At 41.3% G+C, this 19,741-nt stretch overlaps 1 protein-coding gene across 1 annotated transcript in view; it reads right to left on the reverse strand.

Annotated features, from left to right (window-relative positions):
- fstl4 (follistatin-like 4) overlaps positions 1 to 19,741 on the reverse strand; it is a 217,869-nt gene that overhangs the window by 76,865 nt on the left and 121,263 nt on the right. The window lies entirely within an intron of this gene.

Below are 19,741 nucleotides of genomic sequence, written 5' to 3' on the forward strand. Positions count from 1 at the left end.
TGATGCGTTTTTTTTTTCCTCTTCACACTTGAAATCAATAATTATGCGAAACACGTCTGTCGCACGCTGTGAGGGACTAGATACAAATGGAGAGCAGGAAAATAAGCAGAAGACACAGAGAGGGGAAGACAAGGGTTTCCACTTTCCTTTTGCTTTAGTCTAATCTGAGCCTCGTGACAGCATGGGAGATGCGGACTGAATGTGGGAGGGAGCGAGGCCTTTGTGCGAGTCAGACACATGGTGATGACAGAAAAAAATATGAAAAGAAAACGTCCCTGCTCGAGCCCTGCAGAACAGGAGCCCCCCCTGTGAGTACATAGGAATGATCTCATTTCCTCAACTCATCACAACTCAACAACGATCAAACCTAATGAATGCAAAATGAAGGGACACGATGGACCTAAAGAACACACTCTAGAAGTTTAGTGCCAGCATCTCCTCTCGGTTCCAAACTCTTGTAGCAGCGGGGAGTGATGCCCGAGCGTTTCTACACTTGTTAGCAAAACTGTCACTGCAGCAAAGTCAACAGGGGATCAGCTAAGTTACAGCAGGAGGACTCCCGAATGTCTCCCGCTGTGGTACTCCATGTTAAAGTGCTTATTAAAGATGCACATATTTTAATGCTTATGCATATGTAAACACACACATGTAAACAAATAAAGGGCTTCCTGGCGTGCAAAATGCCTCCTCGTGTCAAAGGAAAGCTCAGGGTGACCCATTATTAAGTTGTCCAAAACCTTTAAGACGTAACACTCTGCAGTCATCTCAAGTGTTCGGCCTCACACTGAGAAGGGCAGAAGCTTTCATTACATATACTGCTCTGAAAATTGGTGTCCTATGCAAAATCATGAGTCATTAAATATAAACAAATATGAGGGAAAGGAAAGGGGATTGTTGGTTGGTTCAATCAGCTGGAGACCTTCAGATAGGTGCAAATGAAAGAACATAACTCGTTGGGCCACCACAAACTGGCTGAACAGATTTAATGCACCTTATCATGGGTGTGATGGTTCCACTTACTGTGATGAAATGGTTTTTATCAAACCTTAACCTCGGATGTGGAGGATTATAAAGACATTTCCTAAGGCAGTGACAGGTGCTGAACTTTGTTCTTTACACATGAGAAAACGAGCTTCTTTGTAGCTATGAAGGAACTATCTTAAAACACAAGGCCAGGAAGGTCCCTCCTTCTTTAAAGTAATAATCTCGAAGATTTTCATGTAAATAAATGTCTGTAAAGTCACTATCTATCGCCGAATGAGGTAACACAATGGTGATGAAGCCTATGGCCCACTGATGAAAGCCTTTGCATTTGCAGTATTACAGACTGGATGTCTGTGGCAACTTCAGCTGAAAAAGTCACAAGCGGCGCCCAGTTAGTGACACGTTCCATCCATCACCCAGCAGTGGTTGGTCTGCCAGAGAGGGCAGGTGGAGCTAAGCGGCTGCTTTTCCGGTCTCTGCAAGTGTCGCGAGTAAACAGTAATCTACTATGGCTGAACAAACAAAGGAAAGATGGATGTCTACAGATACAACTTCAACAATAAGTGAAAATCCAAAGAAAAAGAAACAAATTCGACGCTCAGATGAAGGCAAACAGTCTGAAAAGGAAAGCGACCGTCAGCGAGGAAAATCAAGAGTTACAACTGGGGCCAACTGTGGACGTCACACATGCAGCACTGTCTGAATATCTGGGCAGTGTGCTCCCGCAATTACTGTTTATCGCCATAGGTGCCGCCAAAGAGAACGAACTGAGATCTTCGAGATTATAGCTTTAAATACCACGACAAGCCCCCAGTATCAGTCTCAGCGCTGATCCCAGTGGTTATTCCTAAAGACCTAAAACTTTAAACATCGGTTACAATTATATTGATTTTTTTTTAATACAGGCTAAATGGTTTTCTAACATACTGGAGGGAAATTTCACTGGAACAGGAGTACTTAATGCTCTTGTTGGGGACTATTTTGAGCTGCCGATTGATACACATTCAGTGCTATAGTCAAAAAGAATTTCACGGCTGTTAGCTCAACACTTGATGGTGTGATGGCGTAAAAACTTTTGATACTGGGGCTCCTTGAGGAGGGTTTCTAATTTGTACTGCTCAGATTTGATCACCAAGTACATCTGTCAAAGTGTTAGAATGTTATACTTGGTGGCGGAGGTCAATTCAGAAAACAGCAAGTTATAAACACAACTCCTGAATCCAATAAATCTCAGTTCTCTCCTGCTCATTTCCTAAAGGATCCCATGATGTTTGACATGTGCTCACAGTCACTCATGAATACACTTGTAAAGACAATGTCAAAGAAACACACATCTCAACACTGGTGACCCGTCTACTTATTACAAGACAAGGACTCACACATACACATCAGAGGCAGGGTGCACTCTTCTCTACGAGCCGGCGCTTAAGTCAAGGTCTCGGTAAAATCCCCGTTCAATGTTATTCCTGTGAGGGGAATGAGGCGTGAGGTGGATCAGACATGAGGGATCATCACCTAGCTGTCATCTCTGCCCCCGCTCTGGAAGGACAGAAACAAGTTAACCCCACGCTGATCTACATCTTGTCATATTCGGAGAGAACAATCCTCTCTTTGCTCTGACTTACTCTGCCCCCACAAGAATCCACACGGAGGGATATAATATGAGAAGATGTTCAAAAGGAAATTCCACTGTTAAATGTAAAAGAAATGCATATTTTTGAGGGTCTTTAAAAAGTTCTGACATTGTCAGCCAATGTTGCGTCTCTGACAGAATTTAATAAGTTCATAAATTACTTTAATCCCCTTATGACCTCCTTATCTCTCCAGGAGCACCTTCTTTCTTCTGACCATAGCAAGAAAGTCCATGTGTCACCTGGACGACACTGTGTTTCACGCTGTCTTCTTTTGTGGAGTGAATGTCCTTTGTTTCTCGTTGTGCTGAGCGCAGCAGCTGCAGCGGTGGCAGAGAAATATCTGTCCGTATTACAGTGCATCCACCCCTGACTCTAACACTGTTTTATTGTTCTAGAGGGACCAGGACTCCCTTTATTGCCCGTTTGAAATGTTAGCTGCTTAAGTGAGTGATCCGAAGCTGCTCGCACCATGGACGCCCAATGTCCCGGAGACGCAGTTCCTCTGCAGCGCTCAGGGCTTCCTCAGGGTTCACACTACATAAATGTCAGGCAGGGGAAAACAAACAGAGAGAGGAGGGACTGGAGAAGAAAGTGCCTGTCATGCTGGAGGGAGTTAGTTGTATGAGAGGACAAAAAGTCATTTAAAGGATATTTAGGGGGGAATCTTTTAAAGGTAAGAATAAACAACAAAACAATGAGGTAGGGACGTGTGCGAGAGTGTACTGAAGTATGTTATGTGACTTTCCATTTAAATTCAATAATAGAAAATATGTCTTTAAAATGCTGCACCTCTCGCCGATGATTAAAGGGCCAGTTCGCCAATTTTCAACCTCATTCCTGTCATGCTATTATGGGACGCTAATGCCATTATGGTAGGAAAACTGCAGTTTGGCCCTGTGCCTTTGCTGGACACTATCCGCTTCTCCAATGGGCCCTGAATAACCTCCGCCAGGATACGTAAAACGCGTCATCTGGCAGAGGCCAGGGAGCTCGCTAAACTACACTTCCTCAGTCTAGGACGCCCGCCTCCGATGTCATGTCTCGTTCAAAATCATCAGGTTTGAAATGTAGACTGCAGACCTGAAGATTTTTTAGACGATCCACCGGTATGTTCTCGTCGTATTTCGGGTTCTGTACCGCTCTGAGCCTGCAGTGATAAATGTCCTTGACTGGAAACGGTAGTATTTCCCTCCAGCGTCTCTCTCTGGCCCGTTCCTTTCAGATGGAGGGGCGCAATGCATGCTGGGTGTTGTAGGAATGTAGAATGGGCCAAACCCAAGCTGTTTGTACAACTTTCTCCAAAGCTATGGTGCCAATACAAATATGTTTGCTTCTGTTGATTACAGAGAACAGCAGCTTTGACTGACAGCGGCCTTTTCCAGGGGCGAACTGCTCCTCTAAAGGAAATGCTGTTAGCCAATGAAAAACAACAAACAGGCAGGAAAGTCATCAAGATATCTGTGTTAAGAGTACTTTTCAAGCACGAAACATAAAACCAGTTGTCTGTTTTAATCATTACTTTCAAGGATAACTTATTTACATTTTTTTATGACTTTAACATCGACCTGTGAAATGTATTGCAAGATCTTATTTGCTGCACAATGCCAGCAAACAAAAGAAAACAATAAAATACATCTAGAGAGAGAAGAACAGTAACCTGCCATCTTCCTTTAAAAAATAAGCTAGGTATAATTTTTTTGAAATCTGAAAAAAAAAATGCATAAAGATGTGAACATCTGTGTGTATCGTTTTTCCCTCGCTGGAAATCGTCTTGGTCTGAGCAGACAAAAAGGCATTCCTCAGCAGCAGAGCAGGACTCGGTGCTTGTAAGGCCCCAAAACTGATTTGTTGCTGCTCTGCTGTCAAGTGTTGCTGATGGAGCAATTTGTTCAGAATCAGCCAGAGAAATTCAAAAGGTACAAAGCAGTCATACATCGACTGCAATTCAGATGTGTATGAATCACAGAAACTAAAACTTTCTCCTGCACTTCTGGGATGAAATCTTGGCTCCGGAGAAACGAAGGAGAGAGGGAGGGAAGGAAGGGAAATCCAAGACATCAATCCTTCAGACGATGAAACCTCCCTACAATGCCCTCCAGGATGTAAAAGTGTTCCGTGTTAAATTTATGTCTGCCTGACCTCCCCTGGCAGAAATGATGGGATTATTTACTGCCATGGCGTCTATGTGCTGCTAATATGCGATGATGATGGACCTACCTTCCAGATAATTATGAATATGATGGACACTCTTTGCTCCCGAGGGCAGCGAGGTCTTAGAGAGTCTAGCCAATCTTGGAAGGGCGACACAAGTCACAGGAGAGCCCTGTGTTGCATAATCGCTGTTGGCAGCTCTTTAAATCGGCTTACTGTGAGCTCCACAGTCTAACCAGCGCTTCCTGTGTGACTGCTGCGACTTAAAACACCTTTTACTCTCTGCATTCGTATGTTCATCATATTACATTTGTTTAACATATTTACAGTATTTTAAATAGTCTTTTGTAATTGAGGTTTTCTCTAGAGATTTGCTGCTTTACTTTATTTTCTTACCACTGTAAACTGAAATGATAATAAAATTATCTGTTTCTTTGGAACAATACCACTAGCTGGGCAAAACAAAGAAACTCACGGGGTGATTCTCTTCGAATGAATTGCGGCCGCTGATATTTGCCATCATTTGCCCCGCTATCTGCTCCGTCTCAAGGTCATATTCACAAAGTAAATTGCCATGATGATATTCAAGCACAAACACGCCCATGAGGTTTCACAGCTCCGTGCAGTTTTCTCTTGTTTTGTGTCTAATTGTTGAGAGAAGCTGTTTGCACCGCCACTCTCTGCTGCGCGGTGCTAATCTCAACTCCACGCACAGATCGATGATGAGCAGGAAGAGGAGGGGGCAGCTCTTTGTATAGTTTATTGTAAAGCCTAGGCTCAACAGGTGGTTACTAGTTTAACTGTCTGTAACGCAGTTTCATTTTTTAAACGTGCCCACAACAGCAGCTCGTCCATATAATAATCCCCGTCCTGCGTAACGGCTTCAAAGTGCGCCCGTATGCCGAGGTTGCCCCTTGCACAGCCCCAGAATGATTGGTCTCCTGATTATAATAATAATGATAAAATTTTATTAACAGACAGTTTTTACAGACAAATACATTTTTTTATCACACAAAAGGTCGAAATGTCGTCATGATCAGTGTAAACTCAGCCCTTATAACACTGCGCCACAGTTACCACCAGCTCTCAGCAGGCAGGTTATATTTTCACTGTAACTGCGTGGTGCTGTTAGCGCTGCTGTTTGTGAATAAGGTGTTTTTTGCCATGAGGCTCATTTAAATAGAAAGAGGCTAAATTTGCCCTGAATGCCTACATAACAACTCATTCAAATATGCGCAAACAGCACCGGAGCACAGAGACGCTGTTTGCTCTGCAGTGCACTTTGGGGTGCATTTTAACCCTTAACAGGAGTTAACGGACACAAAAGCTGCACAATTTAGTGAATCCCCCCTGAGTGTTTCTTGTTGGTCCTGGTAATATATGTGACATTTTAAAGACTACAGGAGTAGTAGGAAATGTGATTGTGTCTGTAATGACAAAATTGTAATCATGAGCATACAGTGTTTCCTATGACTTCATTGTGGGCGTGCAGGCAATCTATGTCTAGTCCAGTAAGGGCAGACTATGCGAGTAGAAATGAAACCTCATAGGCCTGTATGGAGAACTAATGATCGACTGTAGTACAACAGCTAGGTCAGAAAAAATACATGAAAATGAGATTTGAAACAACAAACACCTAATAAAAAAGGACTGTAACTTTAAGTTGATCCTTAGTTACATCCTAAAATTCAATTTGAGATCTGCCACTGAATGTAGAAACATTGATAACAAAAATAATGGTTGTGTTCGACAGAGAGAATAAATCTCATGAGGATACTCTCCTGATGAATCCAAGGAGCACGAGAGACATGCTGCTGGAAGAGCAATAAAAAGCCCCATGGACAGATATTTCCATAAATATGATCACATGGCACTAACCAGCCATTATTCAGAAACAGCTTGCACAGCATCCATCTACAAAGAACAGCAGGAGGAGGGTGGGGAGGGGGTGCAGGGGATTTTGCAGCAACCTTGGTCAACAGCAGCAGCAGCATGAATGATCAGCAGTTAGAGTGTGAGCTGGACACTAATAAAGACCTCACGGATTGGTCGACTCCACTGATACGATCAGCTGTGAGCTGTCACGGCTGACCGTGAACGTGTGAATGGATCGGGAGTGATGGATTTAAAAACATTCGAAGCTCTCTAAATAAACTTCCCATCTGGCTCTGTTGTTGGGAAGTTGTTTATGAAAGTGTGAGCAATAATTTCACATCAACGCGCTAAAAAAAAAAAAAGTGATGATTCATAGTTTAAAGTGACTCAGCTAATACATAACTCCCACTGATTTATAACGACACCTCTACATTTCCTGAGCAAGGGGCGAGCTGTCTGCCAGTTTGCCTCACCATACATTCAGCGGCGTGGATCAGTGTGAGCTCGGGAAGCCTTATCAGAGTCCGTGCAGCTTGGCACTGACTAAATGAGAAACCCATTGCAACACCAAAGTTATTGGCATAGCAGCGAAGGAGAAATAGTACAGTAGCTTTCACTCACTGCTTGCCTGTCTGTCTGCGAGCCTATCTCAAAGTGCACGTCAGCACTATACGCATCAGCCCTATATCTGCTCTTGGCTGTGAATCTCACTCTCTTTTACTCGTACACGCTCACAGACTCCCATCAGTCTGAGGAGGAGTGTAACTTACAGGCACATGCAGAGTTTAGTAGCTACACGAGCTCCAGCAAACCAAGAAAACGGCTACTTTTATAAAAAATACTAGCTTTAATGTTGTTGATGCTGCTGCTACTGAGCCCGTTATTTTTGTTCCCTTTGAGCGATAATGATCACCATGTAAGTGGTGCTCCACACACTGCAGCTAATTCACTCTGCAGGTACCGCTGGTTTTTAAAATGCTCCCTGTAAATAAGTTTGACTTTTTTTCTGCTCTGAATCAGTTCTAATTAATCAGTTAGTATAAAGTGAGCTGCATGGCATTGCGTTAATAATTTGTTATGTTCGTTTAGTCAGGTGTCATCATTTCGCACACTATAAATTCATCACTGGTGTCAGCTCGTTACATTGGATGTGTTTGTGCTCATAAATAAGGCTTCATATATTGTGTATGGTGACAGTAGCCTCTAAGAGAGGCAACAGTGGCAGAGCCAGAAAGAGCTGAGAGAGCTGGTTTTGAAAGCAGCAGGCAGCAAACAGCTGAATCATTAGGACTGAAACATCAGCATTACGCTTTATCTTCAACTATTCTCGTCTCCTAACATCAGTGTTTCTATGCCTTCATTAAGAACACACACCTCATAGGGGCGGCGGTTTAGCCCAGTGGTTAAATTGTGTGGCTCGTATATAGAGACTCAGTCGGGCTCCGGCTCAACTCCCGCCCTCGGCCCTTTGCCACTTGTCATCCCCACTCTCTTCCCCTGTTTCCAACACTGTCCATTGAACTTTCATTAAAGCTCCTGTGAGGAGTTTTTCACTGGTTATGAAATTAATTCTGATTACAAAATATTTATGACCTACAAAAGCAAACCAGATGATCAGCGACAAGATTGATTATTTCTATATAGTGAAGCTGCTGAGGGGTTTTGGGTAGGTGTCAGACAAAGCGATCAACCGCACGCTGCCTTTGTTTACATTTTCCGTGAGTGATACATGTGACTGTTAAAGAAAGCAGGAGGAGACTTTTTGTTAAAATCCACCACTTAAGTATGTACAGAACAAAATCAGCAGAGAGACAAGAGTTACGGCTTTGTCCACAGGGGCGCCAAAATCAACACAAACCAAAAGAGAGAGAGAGAGAGAGAGAGAGACAATATTTCATAATGAATCAAGGGAGTCTGGTGTAGTGAACTATTTTTGTAATGTATCATGCCAAGAGATTTGGGGCGATGTGAAATTGGACATGAAACATGACAAGTCAGCCAAACTGAAGTTGTGATCATCTTCAAACATATGCATCTTTGGGTCGTTCTTGTTGTTGGTATTCATGAAACTGATCATTAAATAATTTAATAAATTAAACCATGATAAATGTGTCAACACTCCGAACCGGGTACAACGAACATCTAAAAACTCAGGAGAACGGAGAATATATTAAACCCATCCAAGATCCTCCACTGCTTTAACATCTTGCAGACTATTTCCTGCAGAAATGTACCACACCAACCACAGTCAATGGGTTTTTCTTCTAATTTCTACATATTTCATACTCAATAACGCAGTATGTGGTTTCTCAGAAATTTCGGCCCAGACCAATCAGCCCCTAATGCAATGCAGTTGGTGCTGTAGTGGCAGCAGAGTCCTGACTAATGGAGACTCAAGTGGCTTTCATAGTCACCAACTAAATGATGACCTGTAGGACCCATAAAGCAAATAAAAAAAGAGTGGGTTATTCGATACAGGGTCAACAATAAGGACACAAAGAATATAAATACAGTACCTGCACACTGAAACCTGGTGATGCAGATTTGGCAGAAGAAAATAATTACAGAGCCCCCGCTCACACTAATAGATTGAGACTGAAAAGAGTTCAGGCTTTGATTACATTCTTTAGCATCCATCGCCCTCTCTTTCCCCTACACCTGCAGTGTAAGTTACAGTAATCTCAGGACCTTTCACAGCCCTGGCTGGGGCCTGCAAGCTGCTGCCGGCTGATCCCTCGAGTATACAGCTTTTAAATTGCCTGGATGTGGGGACTGGAGGAGACGGCCGCCCTGGGCTGTATGTGGCCTAACTGAAACCCACTAACGGCAGAGAACCCTGGACTAACATCTAGCATTAGCTCGCCCAAATGCAGCCGTGACCTTGTGAGGGAAAGTTTCAGAGAGAGAGAGAGAATTGTTGATTTTTAACTAACTCCAAGTGGAACGTTTTTTTTTCTATACCACAGTACTATGGCCCAAACAGCTGAGATCACACTCACACTCAGGATCATGTGAGCTTAACGACCCATCAACACCAGTGGGTACTAATGACTCTCAGTGGTACTGCGTTCACAGTTCAGGATAACGACTCACCCCTGATTACACATCTAGTAGCATACTAATGTCCCACAGAGGCTTATATTTCTAGCTCCGTCCACCAGTCAGTTAGAACTGAAGAAGCCTTTCAGATGAGAGGTGAAACGTCTTCAAGAACTTCAACCAAGTCCAATTGCCTTTTGGATCAAGCTTAGACATACCATAACCTCGATGACTGAGAACCTTCACAGGCAGGTGTGGTCAGTAGTGTGCTTAATGGCAGCTTAAACCAACTATTTCCTAGAGTACACCTGTACGTCACTGCAGCAAGGGGAGAAATTAATACCACTGGAGGTGAGTAAAGAGAAAATTTCAGAGGGTGTGCCAATGCTCTCTAAGTTGGATTTATCACGACCCTAGTTAGTTAGTTCACCTTGAGGCTTCTGTTTTTTTCATAGAGATGGAAACAAATCTACAGGCTACCTCGCTGCCTGTCGCACCTCCGACAGTGCCATTGGGATAGCTGCAGGGTCATCAGCCGCCCCCCTTCATTGATGTTTTGCTCCATTAATCCCGGAACATCTTGTGGTGGTGGCTCAACGGTAGGGACGTCTCCCAAACCTCCCCCTGCAGCTGTTCCTAGGACGGACCCTTGCCTTCCCCATGCCTGATCCTTCCTCCTTAGCCAGAGCCAGAAGGTGCTCTGCTCTGCTGCCTCGGCTAGATATTTGAGGGCCTTCTTAAGTTTAGGACCAAACACTCTCATGCTCCTTGAGAAGCGCTGGGTGGATTATGAGTATCAATGGTCATGCTTAGTTAAGGTTTAGAAAAAAATGACTTTAGGCACAAAACCTGATGTGTTGACGTAAGGTAAAGATCACAGTCATGGTTAAACGAAACTATCTGACTGTAGCTAAGAAACTGGAAACATGCTCTGGTGGCAAAGTCACATGCTTAAGCGCTCAGATGTTTCACTGTACATCATGCTACGTCATTCTTTTTCCTAACAGAAAAGAATCAAAATTCACAAACTGCTGTTTTTCTCCCTCATGTGAGCACTGTCCCTGAGTTTGGCAGTCAGTACTGTTTATACCCGAACAACTCAAGATCCCAGTAGATCCAGCGAAACCAGAACTCCTGTGTATTGTGTTGGTTTGGGGTAATTAGTTCAGTCACAACTTTATCAGAAATATGTAACCTGTGAGCACAATATAAACACAATTTCTGAAGCTCTTCAAGCTAGATATCGATACAGCTGTGCTCTACATGACACAAACAAAATTGTCTGAAGATGCATGACCAGCTTTAGTTTTCTATTTTTACGATGCAAATTCCAAAACAAATTTGCCAATTCTCAAATTGCCAAAACGTGTTGATGCGTGTTAAACTTTTTAAAAAGGAAAGAGATAACCCAGACACTGCAGAAAACTTCTATAGAAACCTGTGAAGGAAATAAATGAGGAGCAAAAGTTGCAGCACTCTTGAAATGACAATCACTATGGGGAAAATAATGACTATGTATGGTGTCTTGATTTCACTGAGTGAATGTGCAGATCAATGCAGCACAGTACTGACACTTTAAAAACAAGAAAAAAAGAACAAGGATGAACGCTCAGAACAAGGCTTTTATTCTTCCTCCTCCGTCAAAGGGGAAAAGGTACATTCCTTTTATCTGAGAGTTTTATCTTTCATCTCAATTCTGCCTCTGAACGTACATCCTTCAGAAGACTCTTCATCTTTCATTCTTTTTTTTTTCATACGGGTCACAACTTTGCCTCAGTTTGCTGCAACTTTGCCAAGGCTGGAGTCTTTTTTGACAAGTTCTTTTTTTTATTTTAACATAAATGCAGCAACTTTAACAACTAACTACACATAGACTTCAGATGGAACTTATACTTCAGGTGTCTTTGTCTGGGCGAGGACAACTTGACACACTTTTTCTGCTGCTTAAAAGCCTCCTTTAAATTAAAATAATTTGAATTTTGAGGTTTATTTAACAGGATTCTTTGTGAAAACACAAGTGAAAAAGATGCAACATAACAGTGATTAGATACAGTTGCCTCTGAAGAACATGTAAAGACTACGGGAAACAACACTGGGCCTTTGAAACTGACAGGTAAATAGTATGAAGGAAAAAAGTACTCATTAATATGAGTGTGTATGTATTTGTTGAGCATGTTTTTAGCTGGCAAACAAAATATGAATAATAACAAACAGAAAAGGAGCGAAAAACTATCTGCAAAAACATGTGAAGTTGTGTTATGAACATAAAAATTAATAAGCATGAAATACAAAAAAAAAAAATCACTTAATTCTAAGTTTTAAAAATAATAATAATAATAATATAAATAAATGTGTGAAACCTTTTATTCATGAACTTACTTTATTGTATTAGCCATCATTTCATGTGTAAGCCCACTAAATAAAAATGTAATTAATTTAGTCTGCGATGTTTTCCCAAGAGGGGAGACGAATTGGTCGGCAATATTTGGTTCTCTACAATCACAAAACAGCAACGGTGCTTCCATTATCACCAGATGCAGCAAACATTGGGAGCTAATTTCAACCGTGATGACAACCTGCAATTATAATGAGTATGTTTCCCCCTGAGCTAATGAGAGACAATGCAATCAGATCATAATGTAGTCATTTATTTTCCCTCCCAATAATTACAGGACAGTCGTTTGCTTGTTGGTACATAAAGGTGAAGATTTTGCGTCCTCTCTTTTCATCCTTTAAATTCATTACGAGGTCATCGGGGACAGCTGATTCCACTTTCAACTGAGAGTTGAGTTCATCTTTGAAAGTGCTCAGCTTTTCTGCATCTCTGTTAACAATTAAGGTACTTATCATTTTTGCTTTTAAAGCCGGTTCGCTTCAGCAACCCTGTCTATTAAAAACAAAATTCATAATACAACTGCAATAAACACAAATGCCCATTAGCAAGTGTAGGAAATGTTTTGCTTCCCAGATTTTTCATTATTTAAACTAACTGTTTTTTTTTTTACAATACCTGGTCCTTTCAACCAGAGTATTTTTTTTAATATGCTCAAAGCTCGTTTTTGAAGCTCCTGTGAGAAGTTTGTCACTGGTTATAAAACGTATACTTCTATACAGTTATTTTTAATGCCTGTTACCGCTGCCAAAACAGCCTTAATTTACATTTTCCACGGCAAAGATTCACGGTTAGTGATACAGATACGATTTTTCGTCATTAAAACACGACATTTCCTTTGCTGATCTGTGTTCTGTACATTTCGCATGCACAGGACACGATCAGCAAAGAGAAGATATACCGCTTTCTCTGCAGGGGGTGCCACGATCGACAGAAAATTATAGTTTTCTTACGGGTTAGAAACAGCTTGTGCCAGTCTTGTCTCTTAAATATTAAAAAAAGCCAACACAGACAAAGACCCCTGATCTTTCCTTTACAGGGGTATTTGTAGTCAAGACCTCAAACATGTGGGATGCAGTATGCAAAACTTTCCTTCAAGTCCTGTGTTTTGTACGTCCAAAATTTAGACCCCAACTGAATATAAGGATGTCACACTGGATTGTAAAACTTCTGCCAGTGAATGTAATCCAAGCACACAACAGATGTGTAGCAGTATCTTGTACATGTTAGGCATTTCCTTTTGTTTGGAACGTGTGCGAGAAACAATAAACCACTGGAGATAAGGCTGACTCTGCTGCGATGATTGCATCAGTATACAAAGCACATATTTGTCCTTGAGTAGCGGCAAGTGGAGCTGGAAGGAAACATTAATTCTTTAAGTATTTTACATTGGCCACTGGAGTTTAACATGTTTCTGTGTTGTAATACCACCCACAATTGTTAAGACAATAATAAATCCTTTCTGCTGCTGTGTTGTGACCCTTTTGTGTTCTTTGTCCTATTTTTTTGTGAAATAAGGAGAATAAATGAAACGATAAATCAATCTTTGAGAAGTCAGAGTGCATTTGACTGCACTGCACACCAAATTGTTTCCCCCTGAGGTACGCTGGCAGCAGTAGACTGATATTGACTCATTAGAGGTTTACAACCAGAGTCCTTCTCTGTGCCAGCAGGTAGAAACAGTAGCAGAGCAGGCCATTAACCAGAAAACAGAACTAATGAAGGGGGAAATTAACAAAACGCAAACAAATAACACATGTTCTTCTGAATTCCCTGTCTGGCTTCTGTTGATATGGCTTTCCTGTTTGCATTCGTCTCCTCAGTTCATTATGTGGAGCTATTTGGGTCACACACACACACACACACACACACACACACACACACACACACACACACACACACACACATACACACACACATTTGCTGCCGTTGGGGGAAGTCGTCTCAGCAAACGGAAAAAAAACAAAACAAGAAGTGTGTTTTGTCAAAGTTGTATAGTTTACCATTAACAATGAGGTGACCTGGATGGACGATGAGTTTTTCCGAGCTTTCTGCCTTCAGACTATTTATAGAAATGACCACAGTGCAAACATGGAGCAGGCGAATTTATCATTGGGGCAGGGCCATTAAAAAACATGCACCCCATTACAACTCTGTGTCCCTTCAGAGAATTGCTTCAAAAAAGAGCTGGTTACCTTTAGTCTGGTTGTGATACGTCTTCCCTTCCCCCCCCAATTTAACCCTTTCCTTTATGAATTCATCCACTCCCTATCATAACTGCGGGAGCCAGTCCTTCAGTCTGCAGCTTGTCAACCAGAACGACATGTTTCAAAGCCTGGGATCTACAGCTATTTTAAATACCCGTTGGCTTCCTGGCCCCTCAGGATCCTGGGCCAAGCCTTCGTATCCCTCCCCTCATGCCAGAGACTGTCACTCAACACACGCAAATCCAAGAAGACCTGTCTCCGAGCTCCGAGGTGTTGATTTATTTCATGACGTGCCATGCAATCCTCAAAGACATTTCGACTTCAGTCCAGTGATGTGGGGTTTATTTTCTGTCACACTTTACAGAATATACGATGAGATATTTGACACGAAGGAAAGTGAGAGACAGCAGGAAAGAGTGCGTGTTCATAATGTAACACCTGGGAAGTAAATTGATGCAATAGTTATAGAGTGACATGCTCCTAATGGCTACTATACAACAGAAGACGTTCTCCACTGTATGACTGACGGAATGAATTAATAAACTGGACTGTATGTATCTTAATGAGGTGCATTTAGAGTTCATGCTTCACATTTAAATCAGAAACACATGCGTTGGTATATTTAAATTAACTGCCAAAAGAAGCGAGATAATTAACTGGCAGAGTGTATTAACACACGTGGAAGCAGGGGAGCGGATTGAGGCCACTGGGTCACATGTACAGTACAGTTTGGCGTAACACAGTGTACCCTGGAGTCCTCCTGCTTGTAGCGGTGACTAATTTGAGAGCATTAGGGGAAACACGGTTCATCACTGTACTTTCTTTAATTACCAAAGCTCCTGTGCATGATGAGTTATATGTAGGGTAAGCTCAGTTTCTCTAGAATAATATCACAGCTGCTGTACAAATCTGCAACACTAATTCAGTCATATCAGGACTATTCTGGTTTGATTTTTTTAAATTAGTTTTACAGTCAGACTCTGGGACAATGTTCTATGATATGACATTTAAATCCACTGACTGTTTTGTAATTTGTTATAGCTTCGGTTAGCTGTTTTTGCTTTGCTTTTTAACCCCTCCCATATCCTTTCTATTTCTATTTTATTTCTTCCTTGCATTAGTCCTGTCATCTTTCCTTATTTGCCTTTCTTTTCTTTCTTTCTGCAAGTGTTATAATATAGTAAATCTGACATGTCTTCGCAGATAGAACATTTACTTTAAAGTTGTAATCTCGAAGATCTCAGTTTCGTTCTCTTTGGCGGCACCTATGGCGATAAACTGTAATTGCGGGAGCACACTGCCCAGATATCCAGACAGTGTCGCATGTTTGACGTCCACAGTTGGCTCCGGTTGTAACTCTTGATTTTCCTTGCCGACGGTCGCTTTCCTTTTTCAGACTGTTTGCCTTCATCTGAGCGTCAAATTTGTTTCTTTTTCTTTGGATTTTCACCTATTGTTGAAGTTGTATCTGTAGTCATCCATCTTTTCTTTGTTTGTTCAGCCATAGTAGATTACTGTTTACTTGCAACACTTGCAGAGACCGTATAAGCAGCAGCTTAGCTCAGCCTACCCTGTCTGGCAGACCAACCACTTCTTTTTTCTGTGAATGTCATCACAGACACCCAGTCTGTAATACTGCAAATGTAAAGGCTGTCATCAGTGAGCAATAGGCTCAATCACCATTGTGTTACCTCATTGGGCGATAGATAGTGACTTAACAGACATTTATTTAGATGAAAATCTTCGATATTATTACTTTAATACCTACCTGCAACTTTGTATATGCATTTGTATTTTTTGCTCATATTTATCCATCTTGGTGTTTAAACGTGTTTTTGAATGGAGGTCTTTTTCTTGTAGTTTCTTGTCGTATATTTTTACACCATGGCATTGATCCAAGATTGATTTCTTCCTCCACCACTGTGTGCAGGTTTTCAGGCAAACTGTTTCGTTTGGGATATTAAACCACCAGACACACTAAGAGTAATTATGCCATAAATTCAACTCTCTCTGAACCTACAGTGTGACTACAGGCAGCGAGAAACTGTGGAGAGAGGTCTCATTAAAAATGCTTAGTGGCATCCTGGCAGTAACAGTCGCTCACACTGCAGCAGCAGGGAGCCCGCTTTGTTTTGACGCCTCTTTGCTGTCCATATACAGCGGCATGATGTGAGTTACAGCAAACACTGTTTAAAGGCTCTCTGGAGCTTTTTCAGCATCTGGAATAATTAATCGACAGGGAGCAATAAATGAATAATGAAGAAAGAAAACCAGAGCAATTAGTATCCCAAACAGGAGATTAACTGCCTTAATCTCCAGGGCCGAACAGAAGTCCATATCGATAACTATCTGTTCAAAGCCTAAAAAGGACAGTATCATCTGCATGTTTTGGAAAGTAATGTGTGAGTGGCAGCAAGAACTAGAGTTTACCATCTTCACTGTCATAAATAATTGATGCTCGTGTGGTTATCCATCAGTCCTGTTCTCTCTTTAATAAAGTAAACAGGGACATTTTTTTCTTCAGAGCACAGGTTTTTCATTTAAAGGTTTGTGTGAGCTTTCCTTTCTCAGCAGCATCCATCTTCATATCCCTTTAATTAAGTACTCTAAATTGCATTAAGGCGCAGCTCCAAATTTGATCTAATTTCCATCATTTGCTTCATAGAGAGACATTCATAGATTATGTTAATCCGGCACTCACTGCCGATTCTTGGGTGTTCTCAGCAGCTCGAATCAAATTACAGTCTTAATCAGACGAGCTTTAGTTGCATGTGTCAATAAAAATTAAACGTGTACTTATCTCAGCTTAGTATTTACGGTGTTCTTGCTTCAAAATCATGCACGTAATTCATAATGAACCCAATGGTACTATTAAGAATGCATTCATTTTACTGTTCTGTACCCGGTCTTTGATTAATCACATGAACGTTATGTCAGCTTTAGAAATGTCTTTCATTTCCTTCCATCAGATCGAAAATGCTTTTGCAGATGAGCGTCAGGTATTTCACTCTGCAGGATAAATTAAAGAGGAGCAGTTCACAGTTGGACAGACTAAATATTTTAAGATTAGAGTAAAAGATGAGGCAGAAGATGATGTTAGATGAAGCAAAGGAAGGGAGAAAAAAAGTTTCTGAGTTCAACCGAGTTAAAGAATCCAATTTTCCTGAGATCCAAAAAATCTTGCTGACACCAGTTAAAACCTAATTGGCACTACTCTGCCTTCTGAACCATGTTTTACATGAGATGTGAAGTCAAATGAGAAATTTTGTTTCATATCAATTTAGCTTCCTGCAGAGAAACCACTCGTTCGACTAAATGATTGGATTTGTTAACAGTGGTAGATGAGGTAAAGCATAGAAACAACACAGTAGAAGATGTATCGTACGCTAACCTCATTTAAAATGCAGAAAAGGATGTCTGACACACACACACACACACACACATACACACACACACACACACTGCCAGGGCTGAGATCAAGAGGAGATAATATTGTCAGTGCCAGGGAACAGGTGTTACAGAACCGGGACAGGTGACCACATGAGACTCATGTGTAACTGACCTCTTCAGAGGACTGTCTGTGTAACATGTTCCTGTCAATAAACATGAGACTCCTCGACACTGCCTCTGCTGTGTAAGGGCTGAGGACATGTTATCAGTGCAAATCTTTATCAAACTCTTACAACAGTTTTGTCACATGTTTTGCATTTTAATTCTCAGGAATAATCGACTGCCAGAGTCTTAGTACGAGATGATTAAGCAATTAAATAAAACAAATTGTCTGCAATGTTCGGTGCAATATTGTATGGACAACTTTGTATTAATCAACACACTCTAAACTGTGGATTTAATTTGAAGTGCCCTGTGATGCAGTTTGAGAGGCTGATTTGAGAAATTATTTGAGAACTTCTTTTGATGCATCAAAAAATTGGCAGGTTGGATTTAACAAAAAAACTGATATTTATCCTTTAAAACCTTATACATATTGAAACTAAGTTGTAGCAGAGTTGGGAAGCTGAACTCACTCAGTAAGATTGCAGATTTAAGAGTTAATACTGAACTGGACAACTGTAGAATATACTGGTAGATGACGACAACCTGAAACAGGGTTGAAAAGAACAGCTAGATCAATATTGACGTGTGATGCAGACGAGAAACGGAATCAAATGCTCTTCGGTGTGCTGTTACTTAAATCTATTGTAACCCAAACATACTTTTGCATTCTCACACTCAAAGTTTTCGGACATTAAAATTGTTTCCAAACCACACTGACATGTCTTTGTCAACCGTTTCCAATCCCTCATTTGGTTGTATGAAGCCTGAAAGACTTACACCTGCACAGTTAACTTAATTATTTTTCACAACATGTCTTTAGGTATCGAAGACTGATTTCATACATTCCCGGCAGCTATTTGTGTAAAGCAACTTGTTGCGCAACCATTTGGTTCCATCCAGAAGATGCTGTATGAAAACTCCCCGTTGGTGCATTCAACAACAGTGGACAAACTGACAACTGAAGAAGAATCAAACACACAAAGACAGACTATGACTCTTCTGCAGCACATTCTAAATTCTCTGGTTGCATAATGTCCTTGATTGCACCAACAAGAAACTGGACCTTTAAACACCTGTTGCAAGAAGGATAGTAAACATATGGCTGGTTAATATGTGTTACAAGAGGAGGCTACATGATGTATAGCTGTGACGATGAGGAGCATTAGCAGAGTGGAGTTTGGGTGATTCAGACAGATTTGTCTAAACACACTGATGGAAGATTGTCAAAGGGCAGGAGAATAAAGGTTATAGAAAAAAAGGTTGCTGGTGCGACCCCCCAGCCTGGCTAGGGAAATCTGGGCAGCAGCCTGTATGAGAAGAGAGATTGCTACAAGAAGGTTTTTCTCTGTGAATTCCCTGGACAGAGCAGGAAAAATTGGTTGGTTGCAGGACATAATGAGTAATACTCCCCCCTTTCTTCAACCAGTGCTGTCAAGGTGTCCTTGTGCAAGGCGTTTAAACACAACCTGTTCTACTGGAGCTGTTCAGCGGATTCAACTGAGATTGTACCGAGCACTTCCCGAGTTTAAGTGCAATGATAAATAAAGGTTAAAAGAAAGATTGCCTATAGTCCAAAGGCCACAAAGTCCAGAGATGTAAGCTATTAAAGATTCAGACATTACGTTAACAGTGCATCCTCTCGATTTGAAGAGAATTTGTTTCTGCTACACCATTCTGATAAATGTTTGACTGAAAACGTCATTATTTTGTTAAAACAATTTATCAAAACCATTAACCAGGATCCTTTTGAATAATACAACAGGGACGCAACCAAGATTCAATTACCTCCCCAAAAAGTAAAGGTGTCCTTTAGTGACATCAGAGGAGGACAAAAAAAAAAAACAGACTTTTAATAAATGTGTTGTCAAAATGGAAATGTGTGACAGTGTTTTGGGCCGTAGTTG

This window comes from Semicossyphus pulcher, unplaced genomic scaffold (assembly GCF_022749685.1).
Source record: "Semicossyphus pulcher isolate SPU_LCO1_2020_fin unplaced genomic scaffold, fSemPul1.0.p SCAF_10, whole genome shotgun sequence".
Taxonomy (NCBI): Eukaryota; Metazoa; Chordata; class Actinopteri; order Labriformes; family Labridae; genus Semicossyphus; species Semicossyphus pulcher.